This window comes from Triticum aestivum, chromosome 5D (assembly GCF_018294505.1).
Source record: "Triticum aestivum cultivar Chinese Spring chromosome 5D, IWGSC CS RefSeq v2.1, whole genome shotgun sequence".
Lineage (NCBI taxonomy): Eukaryota > Viridiplantae > Streptophyta > Magnoliopsida > Poales > Poaceae > Triticum > Triticum aestivum.
The window spans coordinates 402,503,281-402,526,412 of record NC_057808.1 but is presented as its reverse complement, the minus strand read 5'-3'; the positions used below and the strand labels follow the sequence as shown (position 1 = coordinate 402,526,412).

General features: G+C 42.3%; 1 pseudogene; it reads left to right on the top strand.

Moving 5' to 3' along the window:
* The first annotated feature begins 7,273 nt into the window (after positions 1 to 7,273).
* On the top strand, positions 7,274 to 11,720 carry LOC123120736 (putative HVA22-like protein g; annotated as a pseudogene).
* Positions 11,721 to 23,132: the final 11,412 nt, after the last annotated feature.

Genomic DNA, 23,132 nt, shown 5'->3' with positions numbered 1-23,132 from the left:
GCGGAAATGCGAAATAAACTAAATAATAGAAAATTGCAGCAAGATATTTTTGGGTTTTTGGATTAATAGATCTGAAAATAAAAGCAAATAAAAATAGATCTCAAAGGCAAATATGATAAAGAAGAGACCCGGGGGCCTTAGATTTCACTAGTGGCTTCTCTCGAGAAAAATAGCATATGGTGGGTAAACAAATTACTGTTGGACAATTGATAGAACTTCAAATAATTATGACGATATCCAGGCAATGATCATTATATAGGCATCATGTCCAAGATTAGTAGACCGACTCCTGTCTGCATCTACTACTATTACTACACACATCGACCGCTATCCGGCATGCATATAGTGTATTAAGTTCATGGAAAACGGGGTAATGCAATAAGAACGATGACATGATGTAGACAAGATCTATTCATGTAGGAATAGACCCCATCTTGTTATCCTTAATAGCAACGATACATACGTGTCATCTCCCCTTCTGTCACTGGGATTGAGAACCGTAAGATCGAATCCATCACAAAGCACCTCTTCGCATGGCAAGAAAAATCGATCTAGTTGGCCTAACTAAACCAAAGATTCGAAGAAGAAATATGAGGCTATAAGTAATCATACATATAAGAGATCAAAACTCAAATAACTTTCATGGATAAAATAGATCCGATCATAAACTCAAAGTTCATCGGATCCCAACAAACACACCGCAAAAAGAGTTACATCAAATAGATCTCCAAGAGACCATTGTATTGAGAATCGAAAGAGAGAGAGAGGAAGTCATCTAGCTACTAACTACGGATCCGTAGGTCTACAATGAACTACTCACCATCATCAGAGAGGCATCAATGAGGATGATGAACCCCTCCATGATGGTGTCTAGATTGGATCTGTGGTTTTTGGAACTTGCGGCGGCTGGAATTGTGTATGTCCACTCCTCTAGGGTTTTTGGATTTTCGGGGTATTTATAGAGCAAAGAGGCGGTGCGGGAGGCGGCCGAGGTGGGCACAACCCACCAGGGCATGCCTGGGCCCCCAGGCACGCCCAGGTGGGTTGTGCTCCCCTTGGAGCCCCCCCTCTGGTACTTCCTTGGCTCATCGTGTATCTTCTGGTCCAAAAGAAATCTCCAAAAAGTTTCGCTGCGTTTGGACTCCGTTTGGTATTGATTTTCTGCAAACTAAAAACAAGCAAAAACAGCAACTGGCAGTGGGCACTATGTCAATAGGTTGGTCCCAAAAAAGATATAAAGTTGCTATAAAATGATTGTAAAACATCCAAGAATGATAATATAACAGCATGGAATAATCAAAAATTATAGATACATTGGAGACATATCAGCATCCCCAAGCTTAATTCCTGCTCGTCCTCGAGTAGGTAAATGATAAAAACAGAATTTTTGATGTGGAATGCTATCTATCATGTTCATCACATATTCTTTTCTTTTGTAGCATGGACATTTGGACTTTTATATGATTCAAAACAATAGTCTAGTTTTGACATGAAGATTTCAATACTCAAGCATATCAACAAGCAACCATGTCTTTCAAAATATCAACACTAAATCAAGTTATCTCTAGCCCATTATGCTCAATCATTGATCCATTCATGAAACACACTCGCATATTAGCTACACCCAATGCTCAAGTACGTTCATAGTGCCCCTTAATTAGTTGGTGCTTTATAAGAGAAGATGGAGACTCAAATAAAAATAAAAATTGCATAAAGTAAATAGAAAGGCCCTTCGTAGAGGGAAGTAGGGATTTGTAGAGGTGCCAGAGCTCAAAGCAAAAAAGATAGAGATAAAACATTTTGGGTGGCATGCCTTTCCTGTCAACGAAAACGATCGAGTAGTTCCCAATAATTTCCATGCTAAATATATCATAGGCGGTTCCTAAACAGAAAATAAAGTTTATTCCTTTTTCCATCATACTTCCACATTCCATGGCTCCACGTATGGGTGCCGTCCATACCAACACTTTCCAAGGAATTTATTATTTGACAACATAAAGTAAATTCATTTTTTATTTCGGGACTGGACATCCCTAATACCTTTGTCATAGTCTCATGCAATGACAAGTGAATAAACACTCATCTTGAGAATAACACATCTAGTATGGAAAAATATCAGCCACCCCCTACCGTTTTATGAGCGGTACGAGCACACAAAAGAGAAATTTATTTTGAAGATTAGAGATGGCACATACAAATTTGCATAGAACGGCGTGGAAATACCGCATATAGGTAGGTATAGTGCACTCATATGGCAAAAATTGGGTTTAAGGATTTTTGATGCACAAGTAGTAATCATACTTAGTATAAGTGAAGGCTAGCGAAAGATTGAGAAGCATCCAACCAAGAAACGAAAAATCTCATAAGCGACCATTAAGCATAACTAACACCGAATAATGCACCACAAGTAGGATGTAATTTCATTGCATAACTATTGACTTTCGTGCTTGCATAGGGAATCACAAACCTTGACATCAATATTCTTACTAAACCATAATTACTCATCAACATGACTCACATATTATATCATCATACCGCAAAACTATTACAAAGAATCAAGTTTATTTTGTCCAATGATCTTAATGAAAGTTTTTGTTATATCCCTCTTGAATATCTATGACTTTGGGACTAATTTCATATGTTGCTTTTGATAGCTCAAACAAATCTAAGTGAAGAACATGAGCATAAAAATTTTCTTCTTTCAAAATAATTTAAGTGAAGCATGAGAGAATTACTTAAAAAATTTACTAACTCTCAAATAAACCTAAGTGAAGCATGAGAGCATTTCTTCAAAAATAATAAAGCACGTCGTGCTCAAAAAGACATAAGTGAAGCACTAGAGCAATTCCATAGCTCAAAAAAATTAAGTGAAGCATATAGAGCAATTCTAACAAATCATAGCATAATTTTGGCTCTCTCAGGCGTGTCCAGCAAGGATACTTAACTTAAACTAAAAAGAAAAACAAGCAAAGACTCATATAATACAAGACGCTCCAAGCAAAACTCATGATATGTGACGAATAAAATTATAGTTCCGAGTAAAATACCGATGGTCGTTAAAAGAAAGAGGGGATGCCACTCGGGGGCATCCCCAAGCTTAGTTGCTTGTTCCTCTTTGGATAATAGTTTGGGATGTCATGGGCATCCCCAATCTTAGGCTCTTCTTACTCCTTATTCCTTCATCCATCGTGATCTCACCCAAAACTTGAAAACTTCAATCACACAAAACTCAACAAAACCTTCGTGAGATCTGTTAGTATAACAAAGCAAATCACTAAGTAATGTTGCAAGCCCATTCATATTTTATTTTTGTATCATATCTACTGTATTCCAACTTTATCATAGCTTCTACCCTCCAATACAAACCATAGATTCATCAAAATAAGCACACAACGCAAAGAAAACAGAATTTGTCAAAAACATAACAGTTTGTAGCAATCTGAAAACTTCGTATACTTATTTAACTCCAAAAATTCTGAAAAAATAGGACAACGTGGGAAATTTGTATATAAATCTTGTGTACAAAAATTAGGATTTATCACTCTTCTGTGATTTTTCAAAATTGTTTTACTAGACGCAAAAGTTTATGTTTTTCAACAAGATCAAATCACCTATCACCGAACATGATCCCAAAGGTTTTGCTTGGCACAAACACTAACTAAAACATAAAAAGCACAATCATAATAGTAGAATAATTGTGCAAACACTCAAGAACAGAAAGAAAAAGACAAAAAATAATTTTATTCATTGGGTTGCCTCCCAACAAGCGCTATCGTTTTATGCCCCTAGCTAGGCATAATGCAAAGATCTAAGTGTTGTTGTCTTTTGTCCTAGATCCATAACTTGCCCTCATGATTGATTCATATGGTGGCTTGATTCTTGTTCTAGGGAAGTACTCTTCCATCCCCTTTCTTAGTGGAAATTGAAATTTAATATTGCCTTCTTTCATATCAATCACGGCTCCAGTAGTACGTAAGAACGGTCTACCAAGTATAATAGTGCAAGACGGATTGCAATCAATATCAAGAACAATAAAATCTATGGGCACATAATTCCTATTTGCAAGAATAAGAACATCATTAATTCTTCCCATAGGCTTTTTAATAGTAGAATCCGCTAAGTGCAAATTTAAAGTGCACTCTTCAATATCGGTAAGACCAAACACATCACATAAAGATTTCAGAATTGTGAAAACACACTATTGCAGGATGGTCCAAACGCGACACTACGATCAAAGACCCTTCGACGAAACTGTGTGCGATGCCATAATCGCAAACGGTGGTGTAAAAAATTCATCAAAAAAGGTGTAAAATGTTTGCGATGACGGATGCATCAAACACGGTTCAAATTTTAGTTGCATGTGTGATGCAGGGCATACGGTTCAGCTCAATTAACTGTTTGCGATGAGGAGGAACAAAAGAAACGGGCAGCCAGATGAAGGCGTGTGCGATATACAGCGTACGGTTCACTAGGATGAACTATGTATGAATAGTCAACACAATGGAAACGGTTCAACTGAACAAGATGTGTGTGATACGCGGCAAACAGGTCCTTTATCAGAAATGTATGCGAAGACCAATAATAACACGGACGATTGCTGCTAATAAGCCGTGTGATTTGCTCTGTCTACAGTAGAATAACATGTATGTATATATATATATAACTGGAATAAACATCCAATTACATAAGTGACGATACAGATCATTTGCACACACCTTAATAAACAATTGCATGCATTCTAAAGTAGGAAAAACGGTCGTCTAGTCATCTACTTCTTGTGACGCTCCCGCCACTGCTATGTGGCTCGATCCCTCGTCTGGGTCAGGAAAAAGACAGTTCCTCATGTCAACAATCTGCATGTACATCTTGTAGCTTGTGTACGCGTCCATGGCCGCGTACTTGACATGTTCTTCATCCAGTCTCTCATGCCACACACTGTGCCAGGCGTTCTTGTCTTTATTGCTCTCATTCTTCATCTTCATGTAGTAGGGGTCGATGATGGCCGAGGCGAGGTCAACCAGGGAGTTCCGTTTGTTTTTGTCGCTACCCCAGACCTTGTAGTGGCGTTGGATGTTGACAAGATTCGGGCATTTCAAGCCTGAAACCTTGAGCGCTTTTAGATCGTTGGTGGTGTCCACCGCAGCGAAACTATAGTCGGGGCTGTTGATAAACCTGAAGAAACGCTCGCAAGGCATTGTGGCCAGGTGGTAGTGGTAGACGACGACGTCATGTTGCACGCACAACTGGAAGACGGCAACCTTCTGATCGTGCCCGGCACGACCCATGGTGTACTCGAGGTCGAAGCCGACCACTTGGTACTTGTCCTCAGCAAGGAACTGCTCCATAGTTTGGATGGAGCTCTCCACCGAGACCGGATCGTTCGTGTACACCACCGAGAGAGCCTTCCCTCTCACGTGGGTGTCCACGACGTGTTGCGTGGTGAACTGCCCGCCGTTGTCGTCGTCGGCCGATGGGAGCGCCATTGGAGCCACGGGGAGCGCCATTGGAACCGCTGGATGTCCTCTCTGTATGTGTCCTTGTGGGTGTGCTTATTGTGTCGTGTTAGACGAGAGATGAAGGTAAATGGCCGCAGGAATAAAAGGGGGCCGGGCGGCTTGGATTCTCGGCGCGTCCGCATGGCAGTTTTTGCAACGGGTAACTACATTGTCGCGCCGCGCCCGGCGCAACCGCATGCACACGAACGTGCGTGATCGTGCGCCAGCCCCAAACACTGGCAGCGCGTGTGGAGGGACGAGGGCAGAGCACCCGGAGGGACGCGAGAGCAGAGCGCACCGCGGCCGTCTGAACCGCAAGCAACCACACGCATAGAGCAGTTGAACACACAGAAAATGGTCGCCTACAAGTCGGCCAACAGTTGCGTCGCTGCTTAGAGAGCGGCCGTGTGCTACCACCTCTGTCTAGTCTATAGTCCCCTTTATATTCTGTGCCATACTTTGCCCTCAAATTTAACCAACAAAATGTTAATGCATGTTATTAAAATTATATAATTAGAAACTATGTTCAAATACGAACCCAACTATATAATCTTTGGCGACATGCATTCGTATTTTATTAGTTAAATCATACTTATAAACCAGGACGGGGTATAGTAGGTAATTAAATCGCAAACATTTTTTTATTAACCATATGTGTACGTGGCCTTTCGTCCTCCTCTCGCACGTCATGTCACCCCGCTGCCGCAGACGGCTTACAGCGCAAGCTTGCGCAACGCGCAGAGGCATTCTTTGGCCAAACGGTGGTGCCAATGAATCGTCGGTGAGCCCGTTCCCGCGCAAGCTTCCCACCCGACTCGGTGAAATCCCTCAAAATCCCAATGCTTACCGGCCTGCTATAAAAACCCTCATGGCCGGCGAGTCCCGCGTCGCATTTTGCCCTCTCTCCCTGTAGCTTACACTACTAGGAAAACCTTATACACAGAAGTTTATCAGTAGCGCGGTCTAAAAGGATGCGCTACTGCTAATTAGTAGTAGCGTGAGGTATAAAACCCGCGCAACTACTAAGTTGGTTGATAGTAGTAGCGAGGGTTATAAACCCGCGCTGCTACTAAGTGGTCTCCACCATGCCCCCGGGACAGGCCATAGTAGTAGCGAGGGTTATAAACCCGCGCTGCTACTAAGTGGTCTCCACCATGCCCCCGGGACAGGCCATAGTAGTAGCGAGGGGTATAAAACCTGCGCTACTAGTAATAAGTAGCTATAGCACAGGTAAGACACCCACGCTATTAGACTAGCCACAATGGATAGTAACATAGAGTAGTAACATGCCCATGTTACTACTCTATGTTACTACCTCTATAGTGGGGAGTAACATATGTGTGGTAACATGCAACACTTTATTTATTATGCTATAGACTCATCTTGCCTTGAGATGTGTGATGTTACTCATACTAGTAGTAACTAGCTATGTTACTACATGTCTCTCTTTCTTCATTTATTGCTTGCCACATCATCTATTTTATCTAGATATGTGTGATGTTACTACCTATGTTACTCCCACTGTGAGTAGTCTTACTAAGCATGTCCATTACTGCACTATCCACCCCCGCCCGATCCACTCCCACCCCACCACTCTCTCTCTCTCTCATCCCTAAAATAACTCTCTCACAAACTCACCTATTCCTCGGTCCACCCCACCCCGGCTCCTCTCCCCACGATCTCCTCGCCGCCGCCACCACCCACGCCGGCCGGTTTCGGCGAGCACCGGCCGCGCGCAACACTCCCCCAAGCTCCCACCTTCCTCCGCTCCGATCCCCATGGAAGCCACCGCCGCCGCCTCCCTCGTGCGGACCCTCGCCTCCTCGCCGCTCCCCTGCGGCTCCCGCCGTAGCCATGTGCGCGTGGCCGTGGCGCCGGAGCAGCGGAGGAGGGTTAGGACGGTGCTTGGTGAGTGATCCGTCGTCGCCGCTGGCTTTCCTCCTCCCCTCTCCTCTGCCGCCGCCGTTGGCTTTCTTTCCTGCGAGCGGGGATCATCCGTGATCCGTCCGGGGCTCGCTCCCCACCTCCTTCGTGTGTACGTGCTCGACCCCCTCACCTCAATCGTCGATTGCTTGCTGCTCCCGCGTTCTGTTGGGTGCTTTGCGTGTTGTTTCGTGCTTGGGGCCAATGGTATGCAGGATTCATGCTCGGACATGGCCTAGTAGATATCTAGTTCCTGGTGTTCAGGTCTCATGGCTTAACGGCCTCCCCCTAAGCCTAGTTGGATTTGTTTCAGGTGCTGCGTTGATTAGGTCCTGGATGATTGGGTTGGGTATTGACCTCTGTCTGTATGTAGCAACAGATCCAGGAGAAGTTTTCTGTCGGATTAGTTTACAGTGAATTTTCAGATGACCGAGTTTAAGATTGAGAATTTGGTCAAAGCTTTAATCCTAGGGGAATGTCTGTCGTACCATTTTCTTCAGTTCTTATCTTCTTGTCTACCATTTAAGGAAACCATGTTTTTTTACATACATAACGCAGCAGAAGAGTATTAAGCAGGAAACTGTTCAGATCTACAAAAGAGGCTAGGAGAAAATCTAATAAAAATAAAAGGAAGAACAAATCAAAGCAGGGAACTAGACAGTCACTACGCAGACGTAAGGCACCAGTCAAAATCTCAGAATCTTTCTAGGCCACTTCAGATTCTCACCTCCTCCTTCAATTCAAAATTCAGAAATTATAATTCCTCTGTTTTTATTTGCCCACAAAAATTGCAGCCAATTCAAAATGCACACACTATCATCTTAATGGAACTATTCAGTGCCTTCTTCACCTGGTTGACCATCTATCCTTTGCCCTCGTCATTTATGTAACATCCAGTGTGTTTTGTTTACGCTTGTCTGACATGCCATTGCTCGCTAAACTGAATGTGGGTGGGAGCAGCGTCAATAAACTAAGTCTAGCATGCCATTGCTCTTATCATCATAGCACTGAACTGTGTTGTTGAATTGGATTGTGTAGATTCATTTATGTATGTTTATCCACCATGAACGAACAAACTCTAGGGGCAAATTTATCCTTTTTACCTTTTATTTCTTAATATATGCATTAAACCATGCCTCTTATGATTTTGGCTTCTCAAGTATATTTTTATTGTTTGTGCGTCGTGCATCTACACTTGGTGTGACTGCTATGTACATCATCCCAAGCATGCTGTAGTTTAGCATGGATTGATGATCTCGTATTGGAGAGTTCAAGGGCACATAGGCAGTGTGCTTGTATATCTAATCTGAGCAGTTGATTTCACCTGTAGTGCTTCTACTTGAAATGTGATGATCCACATGCTAACTGTTTGCTCTTTATGGTATTCTTGGATTTTGCCCTGTTTCCGGTTAAGATAATATGTTAAATGCAGCCTTTTCAAATCACCGAAGACTTCTCGACAAGTTGGTGTTGTATGGCCTGGTTGAGCTCAAGGTTAACGGAGACAGTGATGTCTACTACACAACCTTCTTCTTGTAGACGTTGTTGGGCCTCTAAGTGCACAGGTTTGTAGGACAGTAGCAAATTTTCCTTAAGTGGATGACCTAAGGTTTATCAATCCGTGGGAGGCGTAGGATGAAGATGATTTCTCTCAAGCAACCCTGCAATCAAATAACAAAGAGTCTCTTATGTCCCCAACACACCCAATACAATAGTAAATTTTATAGGTGCACTAGTTCGGCGAAGAGATGGTGATACATGTGCAATATGGATGGTAGATATAGGTTTTTGTAATCTGAAAATATAAAAACAGCAAGATAACTAATGATAAAAGTGAGCACAAACGGTATTGCAATGCTTCAAAACAAGGCCTAGGGTTCATACTTTCACTAGTGCAAGTTCTCTCAACAATAATAACATAACTGGATCATATAACTATCCCTCACAACAAAGAGTCACTCCAAAGTAACTAATAGTGGAGAACAAACGAAGAAATTATTGTACGGTACGAAACCACCTCAAAGTTATCCTTTCTGGTCGATCTATTCAAGAGTCCGTAGTAAAATAACATAAAGCTATTCTTTCCGTTCAATCTATCCTAAAGTTCGTACTAGAATAACACCTTAAGAAACAAATCAATCAAAACCCTAATGTCACCTAGATACTCCAATGTCACCTCAAGTATCTGTGGGTATGATTATACGATATGCATCACACAATCTTAGATTCATCTATTCAACCAACACAAAGAACTTCAAAGAGTGCCCCAAAGTTTCTACCGGAGACTCAAGACGAAAACGTGTGCCAACCCCTATGCATAAGTTCACAAGGTCACTGAACCCGCAAGTTGATCATCAAAACATACATCAAGTAGATCACGTGAATATCCCAGTGTCACCACAGATAAGCACATGCAAGACATACATAAAGTGTTCTCAAATCCTTAAAGACTCAATCCGATAAGATAACTTCAAAGGGAAAACTCAATCCATTATAAGAGAGTAGAGGGGGAGAAACATCATAAGATCCAACTATAATAGCAAAGCTCGCGATACATCAAGATCGTGCCAAATCAAGAACACGAGAGAGAGAGAGAGAGAGAGATCAAACACATAGTTTCTGGTACATACCCTCAGCCCCGAGGGTGAACTACTCCCTTCTCGTCGTGGAGAGCGCCGGGATGGTGAAGATGGCCACCGGTGAGGGAGCCCCCCTCCGACAGGGTGCCGGAACAGGGTCCCGATTGGTTTTTTGGTGGCTACGGAGGCTTGCGGTGGCGGAACTCCCGATCTAGGTTATTTTCTGGAGGTTTCTGTATATACAAGAGGTTTTGGCATCGGGAACAAGTCAGGGGGGTCTCCGAGGCAGCCACGAGGTAGGGGGCGCGCCCCCACCCTCGTGGGTGCCTCGGGACTCTTCTGGCCCATCTCCAATACTCCGTGGGCTTTTTCTGGTCCAAAAACAATCTCCGTGAAATTTCAGGTCAATTGGACTCCGTTTGGTTTTCCTTTTCTGCGATACTCAAAAAACAAGGAAAAAACAGAAACTGGCACTGGGCTCTAGGTTAATAGGGTAGTCCCAAAAATCATATAAAATAGCATATAAATGCATATAAAACATCCTAGATGGATAATATAATAGCATGGAACAATCAAAAATTATAGATACGTTGGAGACGTATCAGACGGCAATTGGCAGGTCTACCTACCGGATTCAGTTTTCTGTTTACTTTTTGAGAATATATTTAGTATCATTAGTACAGACCTGCTCTAGAAGTACTTATCTCTTTCTGGATCTTCCTTGTAAGCAGTTTCGGGCATTGTCTGATCAATTTTATCGAACTCGTGAACACCATAGATTTGTGCGGCAACAGGTGGTCAATCAGGTTAGTATTGTGAATTCAGGTATATCATCCCCTCTGATAGTAAATTCAGTGTTATTTTAACACTGACCCCCTTGCATAAACACCGGTGCAGCAGAGCCATATGTACAAGAAGCAGAGCGCATCAGTTCATGCTCGAGCCCTGAAGAAGGTAGCAATGTTTGGGTTTTCCTCAAGGATGTCGGACACTATTTAAAGTATGTTAATTGCAGACAATGTTGTTGATTTATGAGAATTATTTATTTACCTAGTGGATCCCCAATTGTATATTTGTCCCTATCAATGCAAATGCTGAACCATGTTCCACTTTTAATGCTCTACATTATATTTTCATTGCCTGAAGGGGTTAGTATGCTCCTTGTCTTTTTCACTGATTGTCTTTTTCATCAACATGCACTGCATTATTTTTCTTTGTCATTCTTCTGAAGAATCTGAAGTTTCTGAACCTCTGTTGGTAATGCTGCAGGGTTCAGGTGGTGATGCTGACGGTCGTCGAGAGGTTCGTGGACTGGGCGGTGTCGTGGCTGCCGATGTACGGAGAGGCGAAGCTGCTGCTCGGCATCTACCTCTGGTACCCCAGCACATGGGTAAGCAGTCGATCAGACACCCCGAGCCCGAGAGATGATCAACATTTCAGATAGACTTGATTCGGTATGTGGCCAATTCTGAATCTGAATCTTAATGGTGTTCGGATTTTAGGGTGCGGGGCACGTGTACGATGGCTTCATCCACTGGTGGCGTGGCACGAGGCCGACATCGACCGGGGCCTGCTTGAGCTGAGGGCAAGGGCGAGGGACATGAAGGCGTCACAACTCAAGGCGGCGGCTGCCATCGGTCAAATGTGGCTCGTCGACGCTGCCCGCTGTGTTTCATCGCAGCTGCAGGCCGTGAGATCAGGTCGGGAAGGCGCCACACATTGACAAGTGAGCCAATTTTTGGATCTGACCATAACAACGTGTCTCAGTCTCTGACGTCTAGAAGTAGTGGTAAAGTTTCAATTTGCATGGCAAAAATCACTTACGTAGGTAGCTGACACGCACAACACTGTGTTTACACTCTTATGTAAAAGATATGAATTATACACGAGTTGCCTCTACAATGAGGAACTGTGATAGTAGATACGACAATTGTGTGATAGAAAGGAATTGATTGATTTTTTTAATTTCTAATAAGTTAGTAGTAGCGTGGGAAAAAACTGCTCACTACTAGTACTTAGGATACTAGTAGCATTGGTATTATAGACACGCTACTACTATTTCGTTAGTAGTAGCGCAGGTACGAAATAGCAGTAGCGTGGGTGGCACACGCTACTACTAACAAAGTTAGTAGTAGCGCGGGTTTAACCCACACTACTACTAACTATTAGCTGTAGCGCGATACGAGTAGCGCGGGTACCCGCGCTGCTAGTAGCCATTTTACCCGCGCTGCTAGTACCATTTTTCCTAGTAGTGTTATCTCGTCTGCTTCTCCCACAATGGCCAAAGGCACCGGTCCGTCGTCGTAGCTCAGCCACTCCGCTGTCATCAGAGGACAGCTCCAGCTGGGAGGCTACACCGCGGCGGCGGCGCAATTCCCGGCGTAGTGTAGTGCGCGTGGCGTCCCTATTGGGTGTGCGCGGAACAACAATTGGGGAAAAGTTTGGTCGGTTCAGCTGTCGAATGAAATCTATGCTTGATTACTGAATTTTAGTTACAAAAATTAGATACTCCTAGTGATTTTTAGCTGCATATTTTGACAAATCGCAGTGTTACAAGGTTGACAAATGACAATGTTACTAGATCAACAAATGTCAATCTTTCCAGTTTGACAAATGGTAACATACCCAATATGACAGATGCAAATCGCACCAAATTGTTTGTAAGTGGTTGCGCACGGGTCATTCAAAAGAACCGTTTGCGTTGAAGAGATGCACAAATCCTGCTCTCACTTTGCATCATGTCGTCCCGGGGTCGACGGGCGGGGTGCGGGAGGACGGCAGCTGGCGGCGCTGAGAGGTAGCGTTCGACGGCGGCGTCCCATGCCGCTGAGGGGGGCACGCACACGGAGAGAAAGGAGGGCGGCCATGGAAGTCAAAGGGCTCGCTTCCCAGTGAGCCTGCGCAGCGTACAGCTTGCACACTTCCCGGTGAGCCTGCACATTCGAGGACAGCTTACACGCCTCTCGGTCAGCCTGCGCACCGAACTGTGCTCACACGCCTCCCGTTCAGTCAAGGTCAAGCAATTGTCCACACGGCACCTCCTACAGCCATTAAAACCAAGACATGTGGGGTCACGTGAGTGGTTAACAGAACGCACACACTTTGAATTATACAAATATTTGAGATATTAAAGTGGCAGCTATTTTTTCAAAATGCCTTTGTTGGCTGTCATTATTCGAGTGCGCCTTCTCTCAAAATGGACACGAAAAATACCACTGCATGTCGGGTGCCATTCCATGATAGAATGCCAAGTTTCATGAATTTTAGACGAGTTTTGGATTTACTAGAATTTAAAAATAAAATATCTCAACATTTTGCCTGCAATCAACGGTGGCCTCGTGTTATAAATTCATTCACATTTCTTGCATGGGACCTAAGCATGCACCCAAGGACACATATTTGATTTTTCAACCAATTTATATGCACTGGAGCATGTGCATGTAGTTCAAAATTGAATTATGCATAGAAATGCATTGAAAACTCAGTTAATGCATAAAAATGTCCAAACGAACCCCGAAAAATCACGAAAATTGACACAACACTCATGTCGTTCTATGTTGACAAGAGAAAAAATTTGAAAGCAATAAGAGGCAATGGATATCGTTTCGTCCCCAAAGGTGGGACGTTCCCTATCGAAACCATCATGCTTGTTGTGAGAAGCTATGTTTGTGAGAAGCATATACCCAAACCTGCCCCAAATGGGACATATTTTTTACCATGGCATGTTGATGCCGCTCCATGATAGCATGCCAAGTTTCATGAATTTCAGACGATTTTTGGATTTACTAGAATTTAAAAATAAAGTATCTTAATGTTTTGCCGGCAATCAACGGTGCCTTGGTATTTGAAATTCATTCCCATTTCTTGCATGGGACCTAAGCATGCACCCAAGGACACAGATTTGATTTTTCAACCAATTTAATGCACTGGAGCATGTGCATGTAGTTCAAATTTGAATTATGCACATAAATGCATTGAAAACTCAGTTAATGCATAAAAATATCCAAACGAACCCCGAAAAATCACAAAAATTGACACAACACTCCTGTTGTTCTATGTTGACATGAGAAATTTTTTGGAAGAAATAAGAGGCAATGGTTATCTTTTTTCCCCAAAGGTGGGACGTTCCCTACCGAAACCATCATGATTGTTGTGAGAAGCTCTGGTTTGTGAGAAGCATATACCGAAACCTGCCCCAAATGGGACAAAAAATTTACCACGGCATGTTGATGCCGCTCCATGATAGAATGCCAAGGTTCATGAATTTCAGAGGAGTTTTCGATTTACTAGAATTTAAAAATAAAGTATCTTAATGTTTTGCCGGCAATCAACTGTGCCTTGGTATTTGAAATTCATTCCCATTTCTTGCATGGGACCTAAGCATGCACCCAAGGACACATATTTGATTTTTCAACCAATTTATATGCACTGGAGCATGTGCATGTAGTTCAAATTTGAATTATGCATAGAAATGCATTGAAAACTCAGTTAATGCATAAAAATGTCCAAACGAACCCCGAAAAATCACGAAAATTGACACAACACTCATGTCGTTCTATGTTGACACGAGAAAAAAATTGAAAGCAATAAGAGGCAATGGATATCGTTTCGTCCCCAAAGGTGGGACGTTCCCTATCGAAACCATCATGCTTGTTGTGAGAAGCTATGTTTGTGAGAAGCATATACCCAAACCTGCCCCAAATGGGACATATTTTTTACCATGGCATGTTGATGCCGCTCCATGATAGCATGCCAAGTTTCATGAATTTCAGACGATTTTTGGATTTACTAGAATTTAAAAATAAAGTATCTTAATGTTTTGCCGGCAATCAACGGTGCCTTGGTATTTGAAATTCATTCCCATTTCTTGCATGGGACCTTAGCATGCACCCAAGGACACAGATTTGATTTTTCAACCAATTTAATGCACTGGAGCATGTGCATGTAGTTCAAATTTGAATTATGCACATAAATGCATTGAAAACTCAGTTAATGCATAAAAATATCCAAACGAACCCCGAAAAATCACAAAAATTGACACAACACTCCTGTTGTTCTATGTTGACATGAGAAATTTTTTGGAAGAAATAAGAGGCAATGGTTATCATTTTTTCCCCAAAGGTGGGACGTTCCCTACCGAAACCATCATGATTGTTGTGAGAAGCTCTGGTTTCTGAGAAGCATATACCGAAACCTGCCCCAAATGGGACAAAAAATTTACCACGGCATGTTGATGCCGCTCCATGATAGAATGCCAAGGTTCATGAATTTCAGAGGAGTTTTGGATTTACTAGAATTTAAAAATAAAGTATCTTAATGTTTTGCCGGCAATCAACTGTGCCTTGGTATTTGAAATTCATTCCCATTTCTTGCATGGGACCTAAGCATGCACCTAAGGACACATATTTGATTTTTCAACCAATTTATATGCACTGGAGCATGTGCATGTAGTTCAAATTTGAATTATGCACATAAATGCATTGAAAACTCAGTTAATGCATAAAAATGTCCAAACGAACCTCGAAAAATCACGAAAATTGACACAACACTCCTGTTGTTCTATGTTGACACGAGAAAAAATTTGAAAGCAATAAGAGGCAATGGATATCCTTTCGTCCCCAAAGGTGGGACGTTCCCTACCGAACCCATCATGCTTATTGTGAGAAGCTCTGGTTTGTGAGAAGCATATACCCAAAACCTGCCCCAAATGGGACAAAAAATTTACCACGGCATGTTGATGCCGCTCCATGATAAAATGCCAAGTTTCATGAATTTCAGACGAGTTCTGGATTTACTAAAATTTAAAAACCAGGCATCTCAATGTTTTGTCGGCAATCAATAGTGCCCTGGTGTTTGAAATTCATTCCCATTTCTTGCATGGGACGTAAGCATGCACCCAAGGACACAGATTTGATTTTTCAACCAATTTAAATGCACTGGAGCATGTGCATGTAGTTCAAATTTGAATTATGCACATAAATGCATTGAATAACTCAGTTAATGCATAAAAATGTCCAAATGAACCCCAAAAAATCATAAAAATTGACACAACACTCCTGTTGTTCTATGTTGACACGAGAAATTTTTTGGAAGCGATAAAAGGCAATGGATATCGTTTCATCCCCAAAGGTGGGACATTCCCTACCGAAACCATCATGCTTATTGTGAGAAGCTCTGGTTTGTGAGAAGCATATACCCAAACCTGCCCCAAATGGGACAAAAATTTTACCACGGCATGTTGATGCCGCTCCATGATAGCATGCCAAGTTTCATGAATTTCAGACGAGTTTTGGATTTACTAGAATTTAAAAACCAGGTAGCTCAATGTTTGCGGCCGAGTGACGGTGGCAGGGTGTTTGACATTCATTCCCATTTTTGCATGGGACCTAAGCAGGCAACCAAGGACACATATTTGAATTTTCAACTAATTTATATGCATTAGAGCATGTGCATGTAGTTCAAATTTGAATTATGCACATGAATACATAGAAAACTCAGTTAATGTATAAGAATGTCCAAGCGAACCCAAAAAATCCCAAAAATTGACACAAAACTCCTGTTGTTCTATGTTGACACTAGGAAAAAAATTTGAAATCGAGAAGAGATAACGGATATCGTTTCGTCTAGAAAGGTGAAACGTTCCCTACCGAAACCATCACACTTGTTGTGAGAAGTTCTGGTTTATGAGAAGCTTATACCCAAACCTGCCCCAAATGGGACAAAATTTTTACCACGACATGTTGATACTGCTCCATGATAGCATGCCAAGTTTCATGAATTTCAGACGAATTTTGGATTTACTAGAATTACAAAAGCAAGTACGTCGACGTTTGCCGGAGAGCCACGGTGCCGTGGTTTTTGAATTTCATCCCCATTTCTTGCATGGAAGATAAGCATAAACTCATGGACACATATATGATTTTACAACCCATGTTGGTGCACCGGAGCATGTGCATGTAGTTTAATTTTGAATTGTGCACCTGAAATGGCTAGAAAACTAATTTAATGTATAAAATGTTCAAACGAACCCTGAATAATTCCAATTCTTTGACGACACACATATAGTTGCATGTTCACTCCAGATAAAAGGTCTAGTAATTCAAACACCGTCCATTGCCGCTGTGACCCCATTATGTAATTCAAATCAAGATGAAAAATCAAGTAGATTGCACACAGTTTATTTTCACCAACCGTGTGAGATGCAGCACAAAATATCCTAGAGGACCGTTGGTGTATAGTACGTCTATGGCTTACACGAGAAGGTGCGTCGGCTACAGTCCACAGCCGGCGTCTCAAGCACACTAGCTCGCTCCCCAAATATCATTTCACTGTTCAATCGTCGCCGGTGAAAGATGGGCACGTGGACCTGCGTCGTGAGGGCAACTTCGGTGGCCCACTCCGGCGAGAGCGTGGCCGCAGCCGCCATGCACGTGCTAACAAGGTGCATGAGCGCGGCCGCAGTCTGCGACCGGGCGGCAAAGGCAGCCCAAACGGCCATTGTTGCTTCTTAGGTGGCGGTAGCAACATCTGCCTCGGGGATAGCAACTGGCGAGAGTGGCACAGCAGCTATCCGTTCCGCAGCGGCGGCCTTAGCCCTGATGGAGGCCGCCCACGACCATGTCGAGGCCGCCCACGCCCAGCTCCTGGCGGTCACCGCACAAATCGAACGAAGCTTCTCCGACAACGGTCGGTACCCCACGGCCGAAGAGCTGGCAATCACCGAGAGCGTTCGAGCAGCCGTCTGTTCCTCCGCCGCATACCTTGCGACGATGGAGCCCGTCCAAGCCCAGATCGCGTACGCCCACGCCCAGCTCGTGGCGGCCTTTTCCAAAGAGATGGCGGACGCGGATGGCGAGATGCTTGCCGAGTATGGTGCGATGGATGCCATGGAGCCCCTTCCCCAGGAGACCGTCGGGTGCGAGCTGGACATGGAGGCGGCGACAAAGATCGACGAGCACCAACCGTAGTAGTACTCTTTGTTTTGCTTAATTAAGAGCGTCGGTCTTTAATTTGTTAGAGTAATGTTTAGGTCAGCTAGGTCTGTCTAATTGCTGAACTTGCTCGATTAAGAAGTTAGTCTCCTTTGTGTATCCAAATTATACAATGACGTGGATGACCACTGTAACCAGGGAAATTCGAACAAAAATTTTTGACGTTCAAACTCAACACACACGGGTTAAGCTATCTGAATTGTTTGTGATGTTCACATATCGTACACATTTCTGAATAAGGGACCGTGTATGATGACACTTTGGCGCCAGTTTTCTCGCTTAAGCGATTCCAAATTTTCGGCTTCCGCAGAAATATCTACCTCCTCCCTCCCCCTTACCAAAAGCCACATTTCCCCTATTTCCGCCTTCCTTTTCAAGTTGAAACCTTCACTCCTTGCTTGCAGCACCACCGCCTCCTCATCGGTGACCCTCCTTGACGCTGCTCGGCCTAGTCTATCCAGGCAGGTAATCCACACCTGACCCCCATCCTCCTCCTTCCACATCCCACATGCCCCGACCGCCGGAGCCGACGCGACACCTTCCACCCAAATCACCGACCCCTCCACCAAATAAGCGCCGCCCTAAGCCATGGTGCACGCAGTATAGCCAGGATCTCAAGGAGTATTTGGCAGCGGAGAAGCAAATCGTGGCCGCACGCGCGAATGAGGTCGCGATGGCTGCCATTCGTGCCGACCCCCAGATCTTGGAGGAGCACCTTGCCATTTGCTAGCTACGCTAGTTAAGCATGCTCGGTTTACCCGTTGTGTGTGCTGCTCTTGCCTTTCCTTCACAAATTCTAGTCAATTGTGCTATCTAATTTTACCATGCAATCTGTTTCTCTAGTGTATATGTTCTATATGTCATTTTTTTAGCAAAAGAGGATTTCCCCTCCGATTTCCATTAGAGAAATCAGGCCGAAGCAGAGCAGTAGTCTAGTAGTTTGATACAAGTTCAGAAGAAAATAAGAAACATAAAGCAGAGCAGGGGCTTTAGCTAGCCTAGCACCCCTGTGACAATAGTCTTAAGCTTTCATTACAGTGTGGTGCTCACTTATTAACTATTTTGTTAATTAGTTGTCGTCTTCAGTTAACTGTTTGGTTCAATTCTGCAAATGTGATGTTCAATTCTACAGGGTGCAATTTTGTATTGTCTTCCATGTGAGAAATAAATCGAATTTATCTTTACAAAATACATGAGAAACGAATACAATTGCTATATTTCCAAGTTGTCAAGCATGCTTGGTTTGGTTATACATTGTGCAATGTGGTGCTCAGTTAACGTTTGGTCCATTTGTGTTGTGGTGTTTAGTTAACTGTTTGGTTCAATTCTGCAATGCAATGTCCAATTGTCGTGGGTAGAATTTTGTATTGTTGTGCATGTGAGGAATAAATAGAATTTGGCTGCACTTAATACATGAGAAACAAATACAATTGCTACAATTGGTTGTAGTTAACTGTTTGGTTAACTGTCTGATCTTCTATTAGGAGTATGTTATATTGTGCAATGTGGTACTCGGTTAATGTTTGGTTCATTTGTTGTGGTGTTTAGTTAACTGCTTGGTTCAATTCTGCAATGCGATGTCCAATTGTCGTGGGTAGAATTTTGTATTGTTGTGCATGTGAGGAATAAATCAAATTTGGTTGCACTTAATACATGAGAAACATATACAAGTGCTATATTTCCTAGTTCTTAATCATGCTTGGTTTGGATAAATGGATTTTCCATGTGGCTTGAATTAATCTGATGTATCTGCAATGTGCTTATTTTTCGTCAACATATTTTACTGATAGCATGCGAACCCTTACTTAACCTGATGACTAACTACCATATATGTGTTGCAGGGAAACAATGGGAAACACTGAGGTTTATAATCGAGGTTAGCACGTGCATGGCGTTGTCTAATAGCACATTATTGTGCAATTGCAGGAACCACTCTAATATTTAGGTTTTTTACAATTTGGTCTTGCACATTTAGGTCCTGCTGTCAGAGGTTTTGACCCACTGTTCGACCCTTTTTGCATATGGGGAAATGAGTTGTCCATGAATATCAATCAAATCAAGAAACTCAGAAAGATTGTTAGGATAAAGAAATTAGCGACAAAAAACAACAAGATCTTTGTCTGCACAATGCAGAAGACATCAGTTCAGTACAAGATGGTATTAACTATTATACCTTGCCTTTTTTATTCCTTTGCCCCATTTCCAATATAGAGAAGATATTTATGCACATCCTTGTTTTCATGCCTTTCCAAAGCAGTTCACTGATGATTACCTCTCAAACCACCCCTATGGTCAGGAGGCGAGCAAGGTTTTCATACAACACCCATGGTTCAATATTGAAGTGTTCCTGAAGAGGACGAAGGACGAATGGTCAATCATCCACAGGCACTGGCCTAAACTTGCAAAGACCTTCAACATGAATGAAGGCTCAATATTCGCCTTCCGCTTCAGCAGTTTTCCAAATGAGATGCATCTGTCTATATACCATCTATGATGCTAATTTCGAAAGGTTCTACATGTTGCATGTGAAACTTGGTGCTGGTGTTGTTGTGTAATGGGGTAGCTGAGTGCTGAAGCTATATCATGTTGTACTCTGATGTATTTCAATTATGAAATTCTGCTTCCTTAATATGGAAAAAAATGTATTATGTGCTTAATATGAATGTCAATTAGATTAATAAATGGATTATTAATAATAGGGCAATTAGCCTGCTAATGGCGAATTAGCCTGCTAATTCGGTTTTGCTATTGCAAACGGTTACTGAAAAAATACCGTGGGCGATGGCCTCAGGCAATGCACACAGTTTCTAGGAATAAACCGTGTTGGATCAATGAACAATCACACACGACTTTCTCTTGAAAACTGATTGCGTTATGCCACTTTGCGCAAACGTTTACCACACAAAAATTGTGTGTGATGGCAGCCTTTGCCACACAGTTTCTTCTATGAATCGTGTGAGATACATTCAATAACGCAAACGATGTAACGGGAAAAATTGTGTGTGATGTACCTGTGAATGGAAACATTTTCCTTGGAGCGACTGTGTGGGATGTACATACGAATGGAAACGTTTAGCGGGGACTGACTGTGTGGGATGTACTTGCCACCGGAAACAATTTTGCCTGTATAATTGTATTTTTTAGCTCTACTATACGTATTTTCATATTTAAGCGCTCGCCGGTCGCACACGATCTCATTTTGCCGAGCGTGTGTGCCAGGAGGGCATACTCCCGATGGTTTCTATGTCATGTGGGAAGGACCCCCCTATCACCCACACTCACTTAGCGACGGTTCCAAATGCCATCGCGGAAAGGGGTTAAAAACCGTTTGTATAGCACCGACGTGTACCAGTGACACTAGCAGCCAAATCACATAAAGCAAAACACTCATAATTTTTAATCTTGACTTTGATAGTAGGTTCCCATTCATCATGTAATTTTCTAGGAATTGAGATCTCTAGTTCCAATTTTTCTTCCAAAGCTTTCATCATGGCATCCACGATATGTTTAGTAAAAGCTTTATTTTGTTCATAAGCATGGGGTGAATTTATCATGGATTGCAACAAAGAAATACAATCAATCAAAGAACAATTATCATAATTAAAGTCTCTGTAATCCAAAAGAGTGGGCACATCACTAGTTAAAGTTTTGACCTCTCCAAACCCACTTTAATCAATTTCTTATCAAGATTTTCACCCTCCGAATTATCGGGACGCCTTCTAGCTAAACTTGACTCTTCTTCAGTCCCTTTATCATAAATCTTAATTTTACTAAACAAGGAATCAATAGAAGAAACACCAATTATTTTAAGATCTTCATCATTTTTATCTTCTAACGAGATAGGTTTAGTGGCCATTTGATTTACGAGGGTAGCCTATGCATCGGATATTTTGCCTAGCAAACTTTCAGCAAAAGCATACTTAGATTGGAGATTACAAACTTCTCTACTAATATCATCAAGTTGTTTAGTTATAGCTTCCAGCACAATAGAGTGTTCCTTAAGTTCTTCGATAAAATATTTATTATGCTCAAATTGTGTAGTCATATATTCCTTAGTACTTTTCTCAATTTCAAGCAAAATATTGGGGTAAGGAACATCATAATATTTTCTTTGTGGCGTCATGACTATGCAAACGAGATTGCACACAAAAACAGATCTGATGAGAAAACGGCGAATGAAAAAAAGGGCGAATAAAATGGCAATTTTTTGTGAAGTGAGGGAGATGAAAACGAGAGGCAAATGGCAAATAATGTAAATTGCAAGGAGATGAGATTTGTGATTAGGAACCTAATAGATGTTGATGATGTTCCCCGGCAAAGGTGCCAGAAATTCCAATTGATGCAGCTTGAACTATGTCGGTATTTCCCCAAAGAGGAAGGGATGATGCAGCACAACTATGGTAGGTATTTCCCTCAGTGATGAGACCAAGGTTATCGAACCAGTAGGAGAACCACGCAACACTATGTAAATGGTACCTGCACACAAAGAACAAATTCTTGCAACCAACGTGTAAGAGGGGTTGTCAATCCCTCCCGGGTAAAAAGATAGATAAATTTGTAGAAGATCGGATAAATAGATCTTGCGGAAATGTGAAATAAAATAAATAATAAAAAATTGCAGCAAGGTATTTTTGGGTTTTTGGATTAATAGTTCTGAAAATAAAATCAAATAAAAATAGAGCTCGAAGGCAAATATGATAAAGAAGAGACCCGGGGGCCGTAGATTTCACTAGTGGCTTCTCTCGAGAAAAATAGCATACGGTGGGTAAACAATTTACTGTTGGGCAATTGATAGAACTTCAAATAATTATGATGATATCCAGGCAATGATCAGTATATAGGCATCACGTCCAAGATTAGTAGACTGACTCCTGCCTGCATCTACTACTATTACTCCACACATCGACCGCTATCCAACATGCATGTAGTGCATTAAGTTCATGGAAAACGGAGTAATGCAATAAGAACAATGACATGATGTAGACAAGATCTATTCATGTAGGTATAGACCCCATCTTGTTATCCTTAATAGCAACGATACATACGTGTCATGTCCCCATCTATCACTGGGATTGAGCATCATAAGATCGAACCCATCACAAAGCACCTCTTCGCCTGGCAAGAAAAATTGATCTAGTTGGCCT